Source organism: Bos taurus, chromosome 6, assembly GCF_002263795.3.
Source record: "Bos taurus isolate L1 Dominette 01449 registration number 42190680 breed Hereford chromosome 6, ARS-UCD2.0, whole genome shotgun sequence".
Classification (NCBI taxonomy): Eukaryota; Metazoa; Chordata; class Mammalia; order Artiodactyla; family Bovidae; genus Bos; species Bos taurus.
In genome coordinates, this window is record NC_037333.1 from 87,859,966 (window position 1) to 87,878,790 (window position 18,825).

General features: G+C 36.6%; 1 long non-coding RNA gene across 1 annotated transcript in view; it reads right to left on the bottom strand.

The window, feature by feature from the left end:
- Window positions 1-1,188: 1,188 nt before the first annotated feature.
- Window positions 1,189-18,825, bottom strand: part of LOC132345524 (uncharacterized) — a 187,687-nt gene continuing 170,050 nt past the window's right edge. Inside the window, exon 2 of the long non-coding RNA XR_009494914.1 lies at window positions 1,189-1,335. This is a non-coding gene — a long non-coding RNA (uncharacterized lncRNA). The remainder of the gene's footprint in view (window positions 1,336-18,825) is intronic.

Sequence of the window (18,825 nt, forward strand, 5' to 3'; positions counted from 1 at the left end):
TTCTATGTTACCCTCTCCATACATCTCCCCTTATCCCTCCTCTTCTCCCACCTTGTCCGTAGGTCTGTTCTCTATCTCTGTTTCTCCATTGCTGCCCTGAAAATAAATGCATCGGTGCCATCTCTCATATCCCATGTATATGTGTCAGTATATGATATTTATATTTCCATTCACTCTGTATCATGTGTTCTAGTTTCATCCACCTCATTAGAACAGATTCAAATGTGTTCCTTTTTATGGCTGAGTAGTAGTTCATTGTATATATGTACCACAGCTTCTTTATATGTTCATCTGTTGATGGACATCTAGGTTGCTTCCATGTTCTAGCTATTGTAAATGGTGGTGCAGTGAACATTGGGGTACATGTGTGTTTTTCAGTTTTGACTTCCTCAGGGTATATGCCTAGGAGTGGAATTGCTGGGTCATATGGTGGTTTTATTCCCAGCTTTTTAAGGAGTCTCCATACTGTCTTCCATAGTGGCTGTATCACTTTACATTCCCAAGAGCAATGCAAGAGTGTTCCCATTTCTCCATACCCTCTCCAGCATTTATTGTCTGTAGACTTTAGATAAATAAATATTTTTAAAATAAAATAATTATCTAATTTCTAATGGAAACCAGAACTTATCATTTTTACTGTTTTTTAAATAAACAAGGGAGTATCTCAACCACCAACATCTTTGACTCACTACTCCCAAACTTCCTCATATCATTTTCCTCCTACAGTCTATTCTTCAGACAGTGATGATCTTTTAAACCTTTGTGATCTTTTAAAATTTTAATTCAATTTGTGTCATTTCTCAACTTAAAACCAACTGGTGGTTTTCCATTACTTTTATTTTTTTAATTTAACTTTTTAAAATTTTTATTTTTTTTAATATACATTTATTTTAATTGGAGGTATAGCCAGCTGCACACCATCCCCCTCCAGTGACAGGCAGCCAGAGCCAGAAGGGGGCAATCGCAGCCCCAGAGAGACATTATCTACAAAACTGTAAACAGGCTTCTTTGCTAACTAAGACTTCTTGGGGTTCTGGACAGTCAACATCCACCTGAGAAGGTGTGCCAGTTTCCATTACTTTAAAAAGAGTGTCCAACTTTTTATTAAGACCCTTGAGATCCTAAATGATCAGGTCCCTGCACTGATTAGCCACTGCCATAATAATGCTTTAAAAACAACCACAAAACTCAAGGATTTCAATCATTTATTCTCATAGATCTTCAGTTGGCTGAGTCGACCTCACAGTCATTCCTGGAGCAGAATATCTTCAGGCTGCAATAGTTTAGAAGGTTCTGCATGCCTCTGTCATTCATCTCCTGGGTCCAACAAACTACCTGTGGTAGAAACAGAAATGTGGCAGGCGTCTCAAATCCTCTGGTCAGAACTATCATCCTGTCAACTCTGCCCACTAGCCTTTAGCCACAGAACATCATGTGGATGACCTCAAGGTCAAAGAGCAAGAGATACATTTGAACCTTGATGAGACAGTAAAAGCTAAAGAATCAGGACCAGTCATTTGATACACCACATACTTTAACTTCATCTTCTAATACTTATCCTACTTTAACTATTTCTTTCCAGACTGGGATTTTTGATGCTCCCCAAGTGTACAGGCTCATCCCAACCTCAGGACACTGCCTTTACAGTTCTCTCTCTCTCTCCCCAGAATAGGTTTCTCCCAGACACCCCATGAAAGAATGGAGTCATTCTCTCATTGTGTCTAAGTGAAATCGCTCAGTCGTGTCCAACTCTTTGTGACCCCATGGACATTAGCCTGCACCAGGCTCCTCTGTCCATGGGATTTTCTAGGCAAGAGTACTGGAGTGGGTTGCCATTTCCTTCTCCAGGGAATCTTCCTGACCCAGGGATCGAACCCAGGTCTCCCACATTGATAGACAGATGCTTTATCATCTGAGCCACCAGGGGACCTAGCAAAATGGCCATCAAAAATCACAACACAGCATACAGAGTTAAAACACACACATATTAACTTGGCAGTCCTCAGCAGACACTCCCTTAAATACAAGAATACAGTCTCTCAGAAAACCTCCTATAGAGACACAGAACTTCAGATCCAAGTACTAACAACTTCAAAGATTTCAAAGGGAGGAAAGGAAGCCAGGTTGAAAGAAGAAATGGGAGGAAGCGGGAGAAGGGGGCAAAAGGGGTGGCCTTACAGACGTCTCCTGCCACCTGCAGATACCCAGGCATTATGGGACTTTGCCCTGGGCCTCCAGAGAAGGGAGGACTGGAACTCGACCCTACCAGAAATCAGACCAGACCAGAACCAGAATTCGAGTTCTCTGCCAAGAGGAGATGATCAGTCTCCAATCCTCAGCTCAGACTGAGGCCCTTCGACCAGATTCCTGCATCCAGGACTGGGAGACTAGAAAAACGGGGAAGGATAGGAAGGGTTAAGGAGAGGAAAGAGAGAGGGAAGGGGAGAGAGGTCAATAAAGTCTCCTGTTCCTTACCCAGTTGGGGCACTCTGGCCAGCTGTCCACGTCAGGAGGAGACCAGGGACAAAAGGGTCCCAGTTGCGGCCGCTGGGTCTGGTCCATTGGCAGGCAAGCTGGCCCCTGAGTACCCCGAGTGGTCAGGATGTCAGTCTCAGCGAAGAAGAGTCACAGCCAGAGTCGCCATTTATTGCAAGAAGGGGGACCCCTTCCAGGGCCCGAAACTGGGCTCTTGCTGACAAAGCAAGAGATTTTATTGGGAAAGGGCACCCAGGTGGAGAGCAGTAGGGTGAGGGAACCATTGTGTCTAGGTACCTCTTAAATGCCATCTCCTTTGGAAGTCTTTCCTTGATTATCATATCTAAAATAGCTACAACATATGCATATGTCCCATTATTTTCCATTCTGTTATCTTGCTTTACTTGTTTTAAAAGGAGTTATCCAAAGTATTATGTTAAAAAAAAAGTGTGTCTGTCTCCATCATTCTATTGCCAGTTCTTTAAGGGATCCCTTTTGTCTATCACGTTCATCATTATTTTTCTAGTACCTAGGATTGTGTTTGGTACATAAGGAATTGTCTACAAGTATTAGTTGAATGGGTAAATTAAAATCATTCTTATTAGAATTGAAAGTAAAGCATTCAAAAGTGAGCCTATTCATCACTAAATCTAATCTTCAAGACTAGGGATCAGAAGTTCCTTCATAGATTCTTTTTTCCAGGAAGGTGCAGATACATTCCAGACCCTATGAAGAATGCTATTTCCCATGGATGCCATGTTACATATTTGATCATAGAATGAGAAAATGTGCATTTTTAATTAAGGACCCATAAATGCATATGCCACAGAGCAACACCAGTCTATTCTGCTAAATGGATGCAGCAAGCAGAAAAGCTCTCTCAGCTCTGCCAAGAAAGACAGCCCTTCACCTAGCTGCTAATTCTCCAGGCAGGCTAGCACTATCTTAGATTTCTTCTTAGCTGACAGAATCAAGAGAAAGAAACAAGATGTGAATTTACCTGGATCCAGTGAATGCCTCAAACAGCACAGTTCAGGGAAGGATGCCAGCTTGAGTGAGGCATTTTTGGACTTTAAGAAACTATGTGGGCCTTCAATGTCTCCAGCTCACACTAATAGGCCTCGCAAGACTGTTTTGGCTTCAAGGAGGCCACTAATGAAGTTCAGATTGAACCTGTGCGGTTTTAGCTTTAAAATGTTTCCTTAAAATTTTATAGGGAGCTTAGTCTTTATGAAATTTTCAGAAAGGGTAGCCAGCCTTTTGTTTGAAAACACAGTAAGATGCCTGCATTAATCATAATGGTAATGGCCATAGTAATAATGGGAGTAACTGGAAGGCAAAACGATGTGAAACTACAGGCTCCACCAGATTAATCTGGATATTTGTTTATAAAGTCCAAAGGTTGCTGAAACAAAACAATAATCAACTCTCTTGGAATGTGCTGCATATTCTCTGTGGGATTTTTTTTTTTCTTGTGGATGAAAAGGAGGGGAAGGCAGAATGATGCTGAAACTTTCCATCACTGCTCCTTTCTTCTTCTGATTCAGCATGGTTCTCACAAAAGTCCACGTTCCAACAAAAAATGCTCATGCCAGCATATTCTTCAAGGAAAAAGAATGTCCCATCTGTCTTCATGATTACACTTACATGTGGGTAAGATCCAGCAGAACTGAACACGCCAAAGCATTGGCGGAAAGAAATTGCCCTTTCCTTGCTCCCCTATCTCCCATATTTTTTCTTCCGAAAATTATTCACCCAGTGGAGAGATAGATATGCCATAGGGTCATGGGCATATAAATTTGAAGACTTTCTGATTTTTTTTTTAATTTTAAGCAGAACTTGAATATTTAGGGCTGTGTAGATATAGCAGGATGTCTTTGTTTGGATGCGAGGCTAAGTTGGGGTTAGGACAAAAAAAAAAGTAAAGCCTAGGAAAATTCCTGAGCTTTAAACCCCTCTCACAAAATAATGTTGAGCTGAGTTACATGTAAGTGAGTCAGAATTTAGAAGTCAAGAGTCTAAGTTTTCTAATATGTTGCGTTTCAGGTTCTACAAACTCCAAAATATTTTTTCAGTTATTTTGGAAAAAGTACTTTGGAGATGTGTTTGCTAAATCCAATACCTGACAATAGTGTCCTTATTGCTGAGGGTTATCAGGAAGAGGAAAAAGTAAACTCTGTTTTTCAGATTGTGGGTGGCTTACAATGAAAGGAAACACACACACACACACACACACACACACACACACACACACAAACACTAGCATCAGTGAGAAATAATCCTAATAAATCCAAGGAGTTAAATTAGTTGTCTGAATCACAAGAAAACAAAGCAACATAAATTTGTCCCTTTACATCCACAAAATGAGCCATTTGAAAGAAATGGCTCACTTGGACTTGAATTCCTGGCATTCAGGACCTTCATGGAAAGAATGAATAAAATATTGAATGAATTAATGAACACATGAATGCATCAGTGAATGAAGACAAGAGACATTATTCAAATACTGTTGTATAAAGCATGTATTCTGCTTTATAATTATGCATTATATGGTCAGCTGGTAACATCTCAGGATATGTGTGGGATTTTCTTACACGAAAGAAACAAAACTCATGAGTTATTACAAAAAATTAGGTTTACACCACGGCTATACATTAGAGAGCTTGGGTTCTATATCTTTGCCCTAGATCCAAAGATCTTTTCCTTTGTTACTCAAAACCAAATTAAATCATCAAACCTTTGCTTCTTATATCTATAGAATAGAGTTAGAGGACATTAACTGCCATGCCATGTATACATTCTTATTTATTTTATTATCATCATTACTGTCACATATCCACTCCTGCTACTTTTCAATACTTAACCTTTGCACTAGCCAGTCAGCCTTCTTAATAGTCTATAGAACTGCCACATATCTAAGTAAAGACCCAGAAAGACCAATGACACATCAGTCAGTTCAGTCAGTTCAGTCGCTCAGTTGTGTCCGACTCTTTGCGACCCCATGAATTGCAGCACGCCAGGCCTCCCTGTCCATCACCAATTTCCGGAGTTCACTCACACTCATTTCCATCGAGTCAGAGATGCCATCCAGCCATCTCATCCTCTATCATCCCCTTCTCCTCTGCCCCCAATCCCTCCCAGCATCAGAATCTTTTCCAATGAGTCAACTCTTCGCATGAGGTGGCCAAAGTACTGGAGTTTCAGCTGTAGCATCATTCCTTCCAAAGAACACCCAGGACTGATCTCCTTTAGAGTGGACTGGTTGGATCTCCTTGCAGTCCAAGGGACTCTCAAGAGTCTTCTCCAACTCCACAGTTCAAAAGCATCAATTCTTCGGTGCTCAGCTTTCTTCACAGTCCAACTCTCACATCCATACATGACTACTGGAAAAACCATAGCCTTGACTAGACGGACCTTTGTTGGCAAAGTAATGTCTCTGCTTTTGAATATGCTATCTAGGTTGGTCATAACTTTCCTTCCAAGGAGTAAGCGTCTTTTAATTTCATGGCTGCAATCACCATCTGCAGTGATTTGGAGCCCCCCAAAATAACGTCTGACACTGTTTCCACTGTTTCCCCATCTATTTCCCATGAAGTGATGGGACCAGATGCCATGATCTTAGTTTTCTGAATGTTGAGCTTTAAGCCTCCTTTTCACTCTCCTCTTTCACTTTCATCAAGAGGCTTTTTAGTTCCTCTTCACTTTCTGCCATAAGGGTGGTGTCATCTGCATATCTGAGGTTATTGATATTTCTCCTGGCACATACTTGCAGCAAATTTTCATTTTTCCACAAGTTCAAAATATTCCTGCATTCAGAGCTTATTCCAAGTGCCCTGAACCCTTACAGTGTCATAAAACTGGGGTGTGTAATTCAGTGCTATATAATATTACTCAGTTATTCACTGTCATTTGTATGAGCCTTTTATCTGCCTATTAAATTGTATATTTAATTTCTCCTCCTGAAGAAATTTCAAGCCAGAGTCTTTGCCTCTTACAGGTGTCTTATACCTCTCACAGCAATAAGCACAAAGCAGGTATTTGATGAATGAAGACACATACAATTAAACCAAGAATGACCAAAAGATACAAAAGGAGCTACCAAAGGATGACATATTTCATATAACTCTAGAAAATGGGAAGCAAGTAGAATAATGGCAACTGATGTAGCATGTTAGAGAAGACCTTACCTTAGAATGCTTGTAGAAAGCACAGAATAAAAGAAGCAACATGTCCTGGAGAACCCCAGACAGAAAGCTAATGTTGGTAGTGGTAATGAAATGACGGGCTGACTTATGATCTGCATATTGGTCATTCCAATTCCGTGTCCACTCTGCCATATCCCACCTTAGGCAGAATAGACAGAAAGGCAGTAGTCAGAAATCTTATTCTTAGGAGAGTGAAGGCTTTTTCTCTGGGGAAAATGAAGAAACCCAAAGAACAGATGTTTGATGTTTTGACATTTTGTGAACCCCTGGCTTTCTGTCTGATCCCAAGCAGGCAGAATTTCCAACTGAAACGTAAATCGGATGCAGAGGTTGAAGTCAACTGTGTAATTGGCGATTGAAAATCATCACTTAAAAAAATAACACCACAATGTAAAAGACAAATAAAATAAATGAGGAAAACTATCTCGAAGAAAAAGAGAAAACTGAGGAGATAGGAGAATAATTGTAACAATAATGTTCTCTTGTTTGTAATTCAAACTAACTTTCATTAATGATGCCATTTCAAAAATAAGCAATTAAAGAAAACAAAGAGCTCTTGGAAATTAAATATTTGACTACGTAAATTTAAAATCAGCATAAAGTTTAGAAAGTAAAGGACATTTCTTAGAAAAATAGAAAAAAACAGAAAATAATTGAAAAAAAATTTAATGCAAGAGACATAAAAGACAAATCTAGACAATCAAATAATTGACTGAAAGAGTTTCAGAAAAGAAAAAGGAGGGGAAAAAAGCCAAATTAAGCCAAAACAAAATAAAAACTTGCTGAAGCTAAAGAACCAAAAGTCCCACATTGAAGGAGCAAACTAAATACCAGGAAAAGTGATTTTTAAAGATATCGACAGAAAAGCATATCATTATGAAATTTTAGAATTCTAGAAGTCTTTTTCAAAATCCTGAAAACTTCCACAGAGTAGGAGGACCTACAAAAATGAAAACCTGAATCACTTCAGACTTGTCGTTTACAACACTGGATGTACTATGGCATTAGACGGTTTCTTCAAAGTCTGTGGAAAAATTGTAGCTTTCTCTTTCAACCTGGAGCTTTATCTTTCTTTACTGTGTTTCTTTTTTTTAACTTTATTTTTGACATGGACCATTTTAAAGTCTTTATTGAATTTATTACAATATTCCTTCTATTTTTCATGTTTTGGTGTTTTGGCTGCAAGTCATGGGGTAATCAGGTTCACAACCAGGAATTGTATCCACACCACCTGAATTGGATGACAAAGTCTTACTCACTGAACCACCAGGGAAGTCCCTTTAATTTTTTTTTTAACCGTATCTTGTTCCAAGTTTTCTTTGTCTCTTTCCTGGAACACTTACTAGTCAAATGTTAGATACCTCAGTTTGCCTCTTACTTTTTTCTTATATTTTAGAGCTCTTTGCTTGTTTCTATGTCCTAAAAAATGACCAGTCATAATGTGGGTTAAATAAAGACATTTTCAGACATGCATTGATACATATACTTACCTTCTGTGCACTCTTTCTAGAAACACTTAAGGTTATGATAATTCTTACCATACCAAGGACAACACCAAGAAGGAAGTCTTATGACCTCGGACATAGTGGATTCTATTCAGGGTCATACACAAAGGAACTCCTAGGACTGTGGTCATGACATGACATGCCTAGGGTATTGAGCTCCATTTTTTTTTTTTTTAATGTATAGAAAAATGGCTCTGATGATACGGTTTGGAAAAATAAGCATTTCTATAAGAAATTCCTTTAAAAAGACGTAAAACAATTCTCAACTACAGCAAACAAAATTTTAACAGAAATAAAATGCAATCCAAGGTCAATTCTTGACACTGCAAAAATCACTTATTTCTTATTAATGCAAATATTATTAGTTGATTTACCTAAAATTAAGATTTATGATGATTTTGTAAGGATGAGTGTAAAGCCAAAAGGTGGTGTGAGAGAGTAAATCTCTATATCCTAAGAGGAAGCAGAGAATACAATAACTAGAGAAGATAGCCATTTCCTTCTCCAAGGGATTTCCCCCACCAAGGGATCAAGCCTGGTTCTCCTGCATTGCAGGTAGATTCTTTACCATCTGAGCCTCCAGGGAAGCCCCCAGAATACAATCAGTATATATGCATTATTTAGCAATATGAAGGAATTTGTAAGAAAATAATTTAAAATAGTTGCCTCTACAGAAACTGCACTGGGGGTGGGAAAGAGTAAGAAATAGAGTGAGTGTTTTCCTCTCGTTTTAAAAGTCTTTTTGGGTTCTACTTCACTTGTTAATATGTGTGTGTATCTTTAATAAATGTTTTAAATATATTTAAAGAAATCTATCTTATTTATAGTTTTTGTTGAAACATGCTATGGCCCAAATGTGTCCCTCCAGAGTTCCTATGTTGAAATCCTAAAAAAGAAAGAAAGCCTAATCGCCAAAGATAATGGTTTGAGGAGGTGGAAACTTTCGAGAAATGCTTATATCATAAGAGTCATGTTATGATAATGGGATTAATTCTTTATGAAAGAGGCTCAAGAGAGCTCCCTAGCCCCTTCCACCAAGTGAGAACACAGCAAGAACACACCAGCTATGAAGCAAGAAAACACCCTCACCAGAACATGACCATGATCTTGCACCCCAATCTTGGATTTCTCAGCCCCGAGAACTAAGAGAAATAAATTTTGCTGTTTATAAGCTACCCCGTCTGTGTTATTTGGTTATAGCAACCCAAACAAAGACAGAGAGTATTAGCAAATACTTTGCTTTGAAGAAGTAATCGTTTTTAGCCTCAGTCTTCTGCCTATATGGGTATTCAGTACAGCATGGATGAAAGAAAGCTAGCAACTGAAAATTTTGAATTTCACAGAGTCATATTGCCAGGTAGTGTTTCTGAGTGCTACAAACGAAGTTTCTCCTTTGTGTGAATCAGGAAATTACTGGAATATGAGAGGTTCCAGACTTGATCTCCTGAAGTATAGCAACTGTGTCTTCTTAATCTGTTCATTCTTGAACACAGTGAGTTCTATGAGCTCAAGAAATATTTACTGGATTGAACTGAATGTGAAGAAATGTCCTCGCAATACTTTATTCTAGACTATAAAGGAAGCATAGCAAGAATAGTAGAAAACCTCTACCTAAGTTTTAATACTTGCCAATTTCTCCTCATTTAGGGTTGTTTCTTTGAGCCCTGAGCATTCTTAACTTGCCAATTAACTATCTATCATAAATTTTGAATGTCTGTCCTTTTAAAGCAAACAGAAACATACTATTTTTTTTTTAGCTTTGTAAATTTATTTTTCTCTATGGCAACAAATTTCTAATTTTTATCCTAAAACAAAACAAAACCCTGTGTGTTTTCTATTAAGTATGTATATCCACAATGCAAACTTTAATGAGACAAATCTCCAAAATGTGCTTATGAAACATTGCCCAACATATTTAAATACCTCTAACATATAGGAGAAGGAAATGGCACCCCACTCCAGTACTCTTGCCTGGAAAATTGCATGGACAGAGGAGCCTGGTAGGCTGCAGTCCATGGGGTCACTAAGAGTCGGACACGGCTGAGCGACTTCACTTTCACTTTTCACTTTCATGCATTGGAGAAGGAAATGGCAACCCACTCCAGTGTTCTTGCCTGGAGAATCTCAGGGACAGGGGAGCCTGGTGGGCTGCCGTCTGTGGGGTCACACAGAGACTGAAGCGACTTAGCAGCAGCAGCAGCAACATATACACTATCATAAGTAAAATAGCCAATGGGAATTTGCTGTATTATTCAGGGAACTCAAACCAGGGCTCTGTGACAACCTAGAGGAGTGGGACAGGGTGGGAGGTGCAAGGGAAGGGACGTATTCATGTGGCTGATTCATGCTGATGTATGGCAGAAACCAACACAATATTATAAAGCAATTATCCTTCAATTAAAAATAAATAAATTAAAAAAATAAAATAAATACCTCTAAAATACTTCCTTGTCTATTTTACATGTGGTTTAAATTCATTACTAAAAATTTATAAAACTGATACATATTTTAAAAGCTTTAATCTTATTATCAAATAGACAATATTCTTAACTTTTTTTTGCTACCAGCTATTTCTATGTAATAAATATGTGAAATATATATCTGAATAAAATAGATTAAAATGCATTTTTCACAAAAAATGGTATTATCTTCTTTTGTAACCTTTTTTTCACATGCAAAAGTATCATTAACACAGTTCATTTTCATGCCAGTAGACATGGATCTTCATCATCATTCCCAGCAATGGATAGATTCTATCATGTGGACACATTGTTACTTAGCCAATATCTTAACATGGGAAACATATATTGTCTCTAATTTATATTAGAGATATATTGTCTCTAATGAAAACACATTAGAGACATATATATTGTCTCTAATATCTAACATATTGTCTCTAATGAAAACACATTAGAATAAACCTCTTTGTGCATACATCTTTGAGTGCATGTATTTTTATTTCTTTAGAGTATGTTGCCTAGAACTGAAATGTTGCATCAAACTATCTGCACATTTTGAAGACTTGCCCTTGGGAAAATTGGTCCTAGCTTACATCTCACCAGTAATTACAAAAATGCCCTTTTATTCATATAGTTTACAATACTGGATATAGTTATTCTTTTTAATCACTGCCACTCCATTGGGTAAAAATATGCAACTTGAATTTCTTTGAGTATTACTGACTTTGAACTTTATTTTTAGTATTTATAAGGTTTATTTTGTGAATTGTCTGCTCATGTTTATTGTTTTATTATTATTAGGCTGTGAAAAGTTTTTTTTTTAAGTTACAGCATTTTCATTAGGAATAACATTTCAGTTTCTTAAAATTCTGGGTTTAATTGAGGCTTTGGCAAGTTATTATGAACAGTCACATGTCAAGGACTCACTAACGTCTTGCATTCACCAGACTTGCCAATGACAAATTGTTTCTTAGTCTTGTGGTAATCATACAAAACTATGCCTAAATGTTATTTGTTTACTATAGAAACAGACACAAGAAGATAGATCTATTAAAGGTTATGATGATTAAGATCATGACTTAAATTCGTTTATGACAATGCTTTTTGAATGGCTTATAATTTAAAATAGTTCATCTCAACCGCCTTAAAAATTCTTTCTCCCCATATTTTTATTCAAGTACTTAACTGCATTTTCCCCAAGAAACCTCCAATTTTTTTCACTTCTTTTAAACTACTCTCAAATAATGAGGATTAAACTTTAGTAGCAAATGTTGAAACATATAAAGGTTTGTAATGGTTATTCTCCATAGAAGTAAGCTTTTTCTCTCCCCCATCTTCCTCTCCTTCTTGTCTTTGTTATTAATTTCCCGAAAATATTTTGGTTCACTATGACCACAAGAAAAGCACACTGAATTTAAAACATGAGACAGCATTGTAGTGGGTTGAATGGTGGTCCCTCTAAAAGATATTTGTATTTTAAATCAAATCTCTGAAACTTTTAAATGTCACCTCACTCAGAAAATGAGTTATTACAGACGTAATTAAGTTAAGGATTTTGAAATGAGATCATCTTGGATTATCTGGCCCCTAATCCAATGAGAAGAGTCTCTATAAGAGACACACAGAGGAAACGAACACAGCAGGAAGGGCAGCAGGCGGTGTGACCATGGAGACAGAGACTGGAGTAATGCGACCAAGAGGCACCAAAGAGGGGCTATAGCCACCAGAAGCTGAAAATGGCAGAGATGGAATTGCCACTAGGGTCCCTGAGGGGACTGTGGCCCTTGAGTTCAGACTTTGGGCCTTCAAAACAGTGAGCAAATAAACTTCTGCCATCTTAAATAACCAGTTTGTGGTCATTTGTTATGGCCGCCACAGAAAACTAACACAAGCACTAATACTGAAAAATCTCACCAGTTAAAAAGGAATCTTCCTAAGTTCTGAAAAGGTAAAGAAATTACCCTAATTTGTCAAATTCTAGATAGTATTGTGACCAACTTTCTCTAGGTAATGTGTAGTATCCAATGTAGTGTTAAGAATGAGGTTAGCCCTCTTCATCTTTAGGTTTTGCATCCATGAATTCCACCAAATGCTGATTTTAAAAAAAATTCCAAAAAGTACCTAAAAAGCAAACCTTGAATTTGCCACATGCTGGCAACTATTTACATAGCAGTTACATGGTACTTAGAACTATAATAACTGGGCACGTAGAAGATCTCTATATCTTGAGTCTGTTTCTCTTTTCATTATATTCACTAGTTTGCTGTATAGATCTCGCATATAAGTGATATCATACAGTATTTGTCTTTGTCTGACTTTACAAGAAATATTCTTATGCTTGTGAACAATTCCATATTTCTTCTGTAACAAAGCACCACAAACTGGAAGGATTAAATAACAGAAATGTATTGTCTCATGGTTTGGGAGGTTAAAAGTCTGAAATCAAAGGTGTCAGTACTGTTGGCTCCATCAGGCATTTTTGAGGGAAAGATCTTTCCAGGCCTCTCTCTTTGGCTTGTAGCTGGCTGCCTTCTCCCTGTCTCTTCATGTGATCTTCCCTCTAAGTGTTTCTATCACTGTCTCCATATTCCACTCCCGTCTTTTGCAGGAACATCAATCATATCAGATTAGGGCCCACACTAAAGACTTCATTTTAACTTGATCACCTATGTAAAGACTCTATCCCCAAATAAATTCACATTCTGAGACACTTGGGGGTTAGGACTCCAACATACCATTTTTTGTTGGACAAAGTCTTACTCAAATACATATTTCCCTCTTTGGCTTCCACTGCCTTATATACTAACCAAAGCATAAAGCAATAACTTAATATTTTGAGATGAGAAAGCTCAAATTAAAAGAAGTAATATATGTTTTCTGGAAGGAGGGTGAGGCAATTGTATGAAGGAGTGGGTGAAACAAGTCAGTGAAAATGGAGTTAAATAATTTTGTTATTAATCTTTTTCATTTATAACTGATTTTCCTTTAAAAAGCAAAATAACAAAGAGAGAAGGCTCCTGTCATCCTTTTTCCCTTCAGTATTTAAAAAAAAAAAGTTCGTATTTTAACATCATCCACAAGAAACAAACAGTTTTAGAAACATTAAGAAAAATTTATTTTCCCTTTACTATATCATATAAGCATTGTAAAACAAAGCATATATTTCATCTCTTTATTTCCATTTAGTATACAGAAAGCTATATTTCAGACTGAACAATAGTCACTTTCAATTTGTATGGTAATTTATGAGTCATATAAAGAACCATTTCTGGGAAAGATGATAAACTGCTCTTCTGTGAAACTCAGCTAGAAAAGTACTTTTGCTCATTCCAATAGAAGTGGGAAAAATACTATTACAATTATTCAAAGAAATTATAATTAGTCCATAAGACTGTTCTATACGTCAGTGGAGAGTGGGAGAGGGAGAGGGTGGGAAGATTTGGGAGAATGGCATTGAAACATGTAAAATATCATGTATGAAACGAGATGCCAGTCCAGGTTCAATGCACGATACTGGATGCTTGGGGGTAGTGCACTGGGACGACCCAGAGGGATGGTATGGGGAGGGAGGAGGGAGGAGGGTTCAGGATGGGGAACACATGTATACCTGTGGTGGATTCATTTTGATATTTGGCAAAACTAATACAATTATGTAAAGTTTAAAAATGAAAATAAAAAAAGAAAAAAAATATATGAAAAATAAAGAACAGAAAAAGTAAATGAGATTAAGAGACCAAAAGAAGAGTGAGAGCAAGGTGATAGGAAAAAAAAAAAAAGAAATTATAATTATATAATAAGAAATTAGACATTCTAATAAACGCTTAACCACATATTTTTCTCCTTTAACTTCTCTCAACACTTTGACTTCCATATATACCTTAGATTTATGATGTAATTGTTGAGACAAACAAGGAAAAATGAATGAGACAAACTCTACTATCACCCTTACGGACTTTGGGTGATTGTGATATGTTGACATAAGTTCATCCTTGTTTTTTTTTTAAAAAAGGTACCAATAGATACATGTATATGTATAATTGAAAATAAATAAGTTTTAAACAAGAAAAAAAAATATAACAGTTCCATTTGGTGAGTGATGTTAACAATGGGGAAAGCTGAGTTGTGTATATCTGCACATAGCATTTTCCTCAACTAACAAATGCCTCTACAACAATCTCAGCTGAAACAACCAAAATTCCACACCTTATGATTGAATATCAATGTGTACTCTTTTAAATATTTGTTGTTAAATTATGTTTGAGCACTTACTGTGTGTAAAACTCAATGTAATTAAAGGGTGTAAACATATTGCTGATGGGAATGCAAAATGGTACATCCACTTTGGAAGACAAGTTTGGTGGTTTCTCATCAAAGCTAAACATACTCTTATCATATGATCCTATAATTTCCCTCTTTGATAAAAAACCAAAGGAGCTGAAAACTTCTCTCTACACAAAAACTTGCACATGAATGTCAATAGTAGCTTTCTCTATAATTTCCAAAACTTGAAGCTACCAAGATATCCTTCATTAGGTGAATGGATAAAAATCTGAGGCTCATCCAGGCCATAGAATATTATTCAGTGCTAAAAATAACTGAGTTGTCAAGCCAGGAAAAGGCTTGACAAGGAGAAACCTTAAATGCATATTACTAAGTGAAAAAAGGCAATCTAAGAAGGTTACTATACTGTAGGATTCCAGTTACATAGCATTCTGGAAAAAGCAAAACCATGGACAAGATAAAGATCAGTGATTTCCAGGGATGAGAAGAAGATAGTTGGAGGGAGAGATGAATAAGCAGAACACAGGGGATTTTTAGGGCAGTGAAAATACTGTAAATGATATTATAATGATGAAAATATGTTATAATTTTTCCAAGCCCAGTGAATGTACAATACCAAGAGTGAGCCCTTATGGACTTCGGGTGATTGTGATATGTTGACATAAGTTCATCCTTGGTTTTTGAAAAAAGGTACCATACATCAACCTATTGTAAAGTAAAAAAAAAAATAAAGTAAAAAAATTAAAAAAAAAAAGGTACCAATAGATACATGCATATGTATAACTGAAAACAAAAAAGTTTTAAACAATAAAAAAAATGTAAACGTTCCATTTGGTGAGTGATGTTAATAATGGGGAAAGCTAAGTTGTGTGGCAGCAGGGGGTAGGGGTACGTGGGAAATCTTAGCACTCTCCTTTATTGTAAACCTACAACTGCTCTGAAAAATGAAGTCTTACAAAAAAAAGAAAAAAAAATAGACACATGAAAAAATTAGTTGAAAGGCTTTGGAAGTTTTACCCTGGAGAAGAAAAAAATATTAATCTATCTTTGTAAAAGTAAGAGCTTTATGTAGATTAGGCAGCTAGTCTTTTCTTTATAGACCCTGAAGAGAGAAATGACGAGTCAGTAGGCTTGTTTCCATAATGTAGTGTCATCACGTTCACCTCACAGGTAAGTAGACTTCAACTTGATATAAAAAGGTGTTTTCTAAGTTTTAAATCTATCAGCTACATGAGAGCAGTATCCATGTATGTGTCGTTCATCTTTGTATGATCAGTGCCTACAAGATGCCTGGTATGTGAAAAGTGCTCAGTGACTGAGGAGTCAGTAAGTTCCTTGTCTCTAGGATCAAAAGTATACCTTATACGACCCCTAGCAGAGGTTGTACATTGGGTTGATATGGGATAGAGCAACTGTTTTCATATTTTTACTTTTTGCTTTCTTTTTAGTAGCTGAATCCTTTTTGTTTTGTAAAAGTTATTGGTTTTACAAAATGCAACATATAAAACAGACAAAATCAGAGAAACTTTGTTGAATTGGCTGGCAGGAACCTAGATCTGCAACTGCTAAACCATCCACTTTGTCCCTGTACCATCTCCACGAAACGAAACTTGTTAGGGGTTTTAAAATTCTGAGATTCTATGAACTCCCGATATCAGTTCCAGAGTAATATAACCTTTCTTCATACATAAATGGAAATGATATTAACTTATTATTGATTTTGCTTTCATATCTAAAATTTCGTGATTAAATAAAATATTTAAAATACAATAAATGTGAGATATCAGATAAGAAGCAGAAAAGCAGAAAGGAGACAATGTTTAATGAGTGTTTACAAAATGTCAGACTTCATACTAGGTTCATTATGTTTAATAGATTTAAGTTCAGGGAAAATTACTTCTGCATAGGCTGACAGAGAAGACTTCACAGAGGAGGAAGAATTTGAATTAAACCTAGAAAGGCTTAACCTAGATAGGAAAAAAGAAAGAATGGTCTAGGAAGGAAGCTTAATTTTCTTTGATTTTTAGAAAACAGAACTATAATAAAGTTACTTTGTGAAGAAATTCCAAAAGCTCCATGCCATTACATTATAAATATTTAGAATCATGCTAACCGGCTTCCCTGGTGGCTTAGAGGTTAAAGCCTCTGCCTGCAATGTGGGAGACCTGGGTTCAATCCCTGGGTCAGGAAGATCCCCTGGAGAAGGAAATGGCAACCCACTCCAGTATTCTTGCCTGGAGAATCCCATGGACTTAGGAGCCTGGTGGGCTACAGTCACGGGGTCGCAAAGAGTCAGACACGACTGAGCGACTTCACTTTCACTTTATGAGTATCAATTAAAAATATTAAACCCAAATCCCCAGTCACTAGCAATGGGGCAAATTGTTACCATGTATTCCTGATATGGTTCATGAAGAATAACACATCTCTTAAACCACAACTTGAATCTAATCATGAGGAAATAGAGACAAACCCACACTGAAAGATACTCAGCAACATAACCGACCTGTGCACTTCACAAGTGTCACAGACTGAAGTACCATTCCAGATAGAAAGAGACTAAAAAGACAAGACACCCAAATGAAACACAAGATCTTGGGTTTTGTTTTGCTAAAATGATACTCTTAGACCAACTGGCAAAATCTGAATAAAGGCTGTATATTAAACAATTATGATATATCAATGTTATTTGTCATTTGTCTAATTTTGATAATTGCACTTGAGTTATGTAAGCAAATGTTTTTAGAATAGACACACTGAAGAATTTACGGGTAAGGAGGAATCGTGTCTCCATCTTACCCTCAAATGGTTTAGAAGAAAATTTACACACACACAGAAAAAGACATATAAAGCAAATGTGGTAAAATGTTATTATGTGGGGAAACTCAGCGAAGTATATATAGGGACTCTTTCTACTATTATTGCAGCTTTTCTGTAGGGTCTGAAATTATATCAAAATAAAAATGTTAAAAGAAGAAAGCAAGGAGAAAATTTAAGTAATATTTCTAAGAAAGGAAAATTAACATTTTCCTTTCTTAGGAAAGGAAATCATACCATTTCTTAGGAATGGTATGATTCACATCAAGAAAGAAAGTTCTTTGCTCAGGAAAATTATTTATATGCCTCTTGGTGTCAAATTTGTATTTCTTATGGGAGACTTTGGAAGAAAATGGTATAGTAGAGAGACAGATTATTGTGCATAATGAAGCAAAAGAAATCTTACTAACTTCAGACAAACTGGGGGTAGGACTCAAGAATAAAGAGAAATCGGCAATAGAAGGAAAAACACAAGAAGTTTTAAATTGGGATAGCCATCAGGAAATTTCTAGAGAGGGAAGTAGCTGATGAAATTGTTGGAAAGCAATGCCTAATACTAAATTTTATTATTATACCATGCTGCACTCTGATTTTCCTCACCATCCCCAAATATTTAATAAAAATCTGCTACATATTTATAACACTTTCATTTAAAACACTTTGATTGAAATAGAAATGAAAGTCATATACATGGGACATAGAGGTCTGAGAAGACAGCAACATTAGGAAGAGAAATGCAGAGAAGAGACTGAAAATTCAGTGGATTTGCAAATTACAGAAAAAGGTAACCAGAGCTATATAAAACTTGCAAAATCCTTGGGTTGGTGGGAAGGGAAGAATTCTGAGTTTCTCAAAACATCCTTGTGACTACAGGAGATTCAATCACTCCTTTTAAGTATTAAAGGACAAGTTGACCCAGGAAGGTTAGAGAACTTGGGAATGTAAGACGGCACATACTTTTGTTACATTGGCATAAATACATATTAAATAATATGATTAATTAAAAAGTTATTTTTTTCTACTAAGGTATGATCCCATAATTGCACTTCAGGGAATCAATTAATATCTATGGTAACCTGCCTC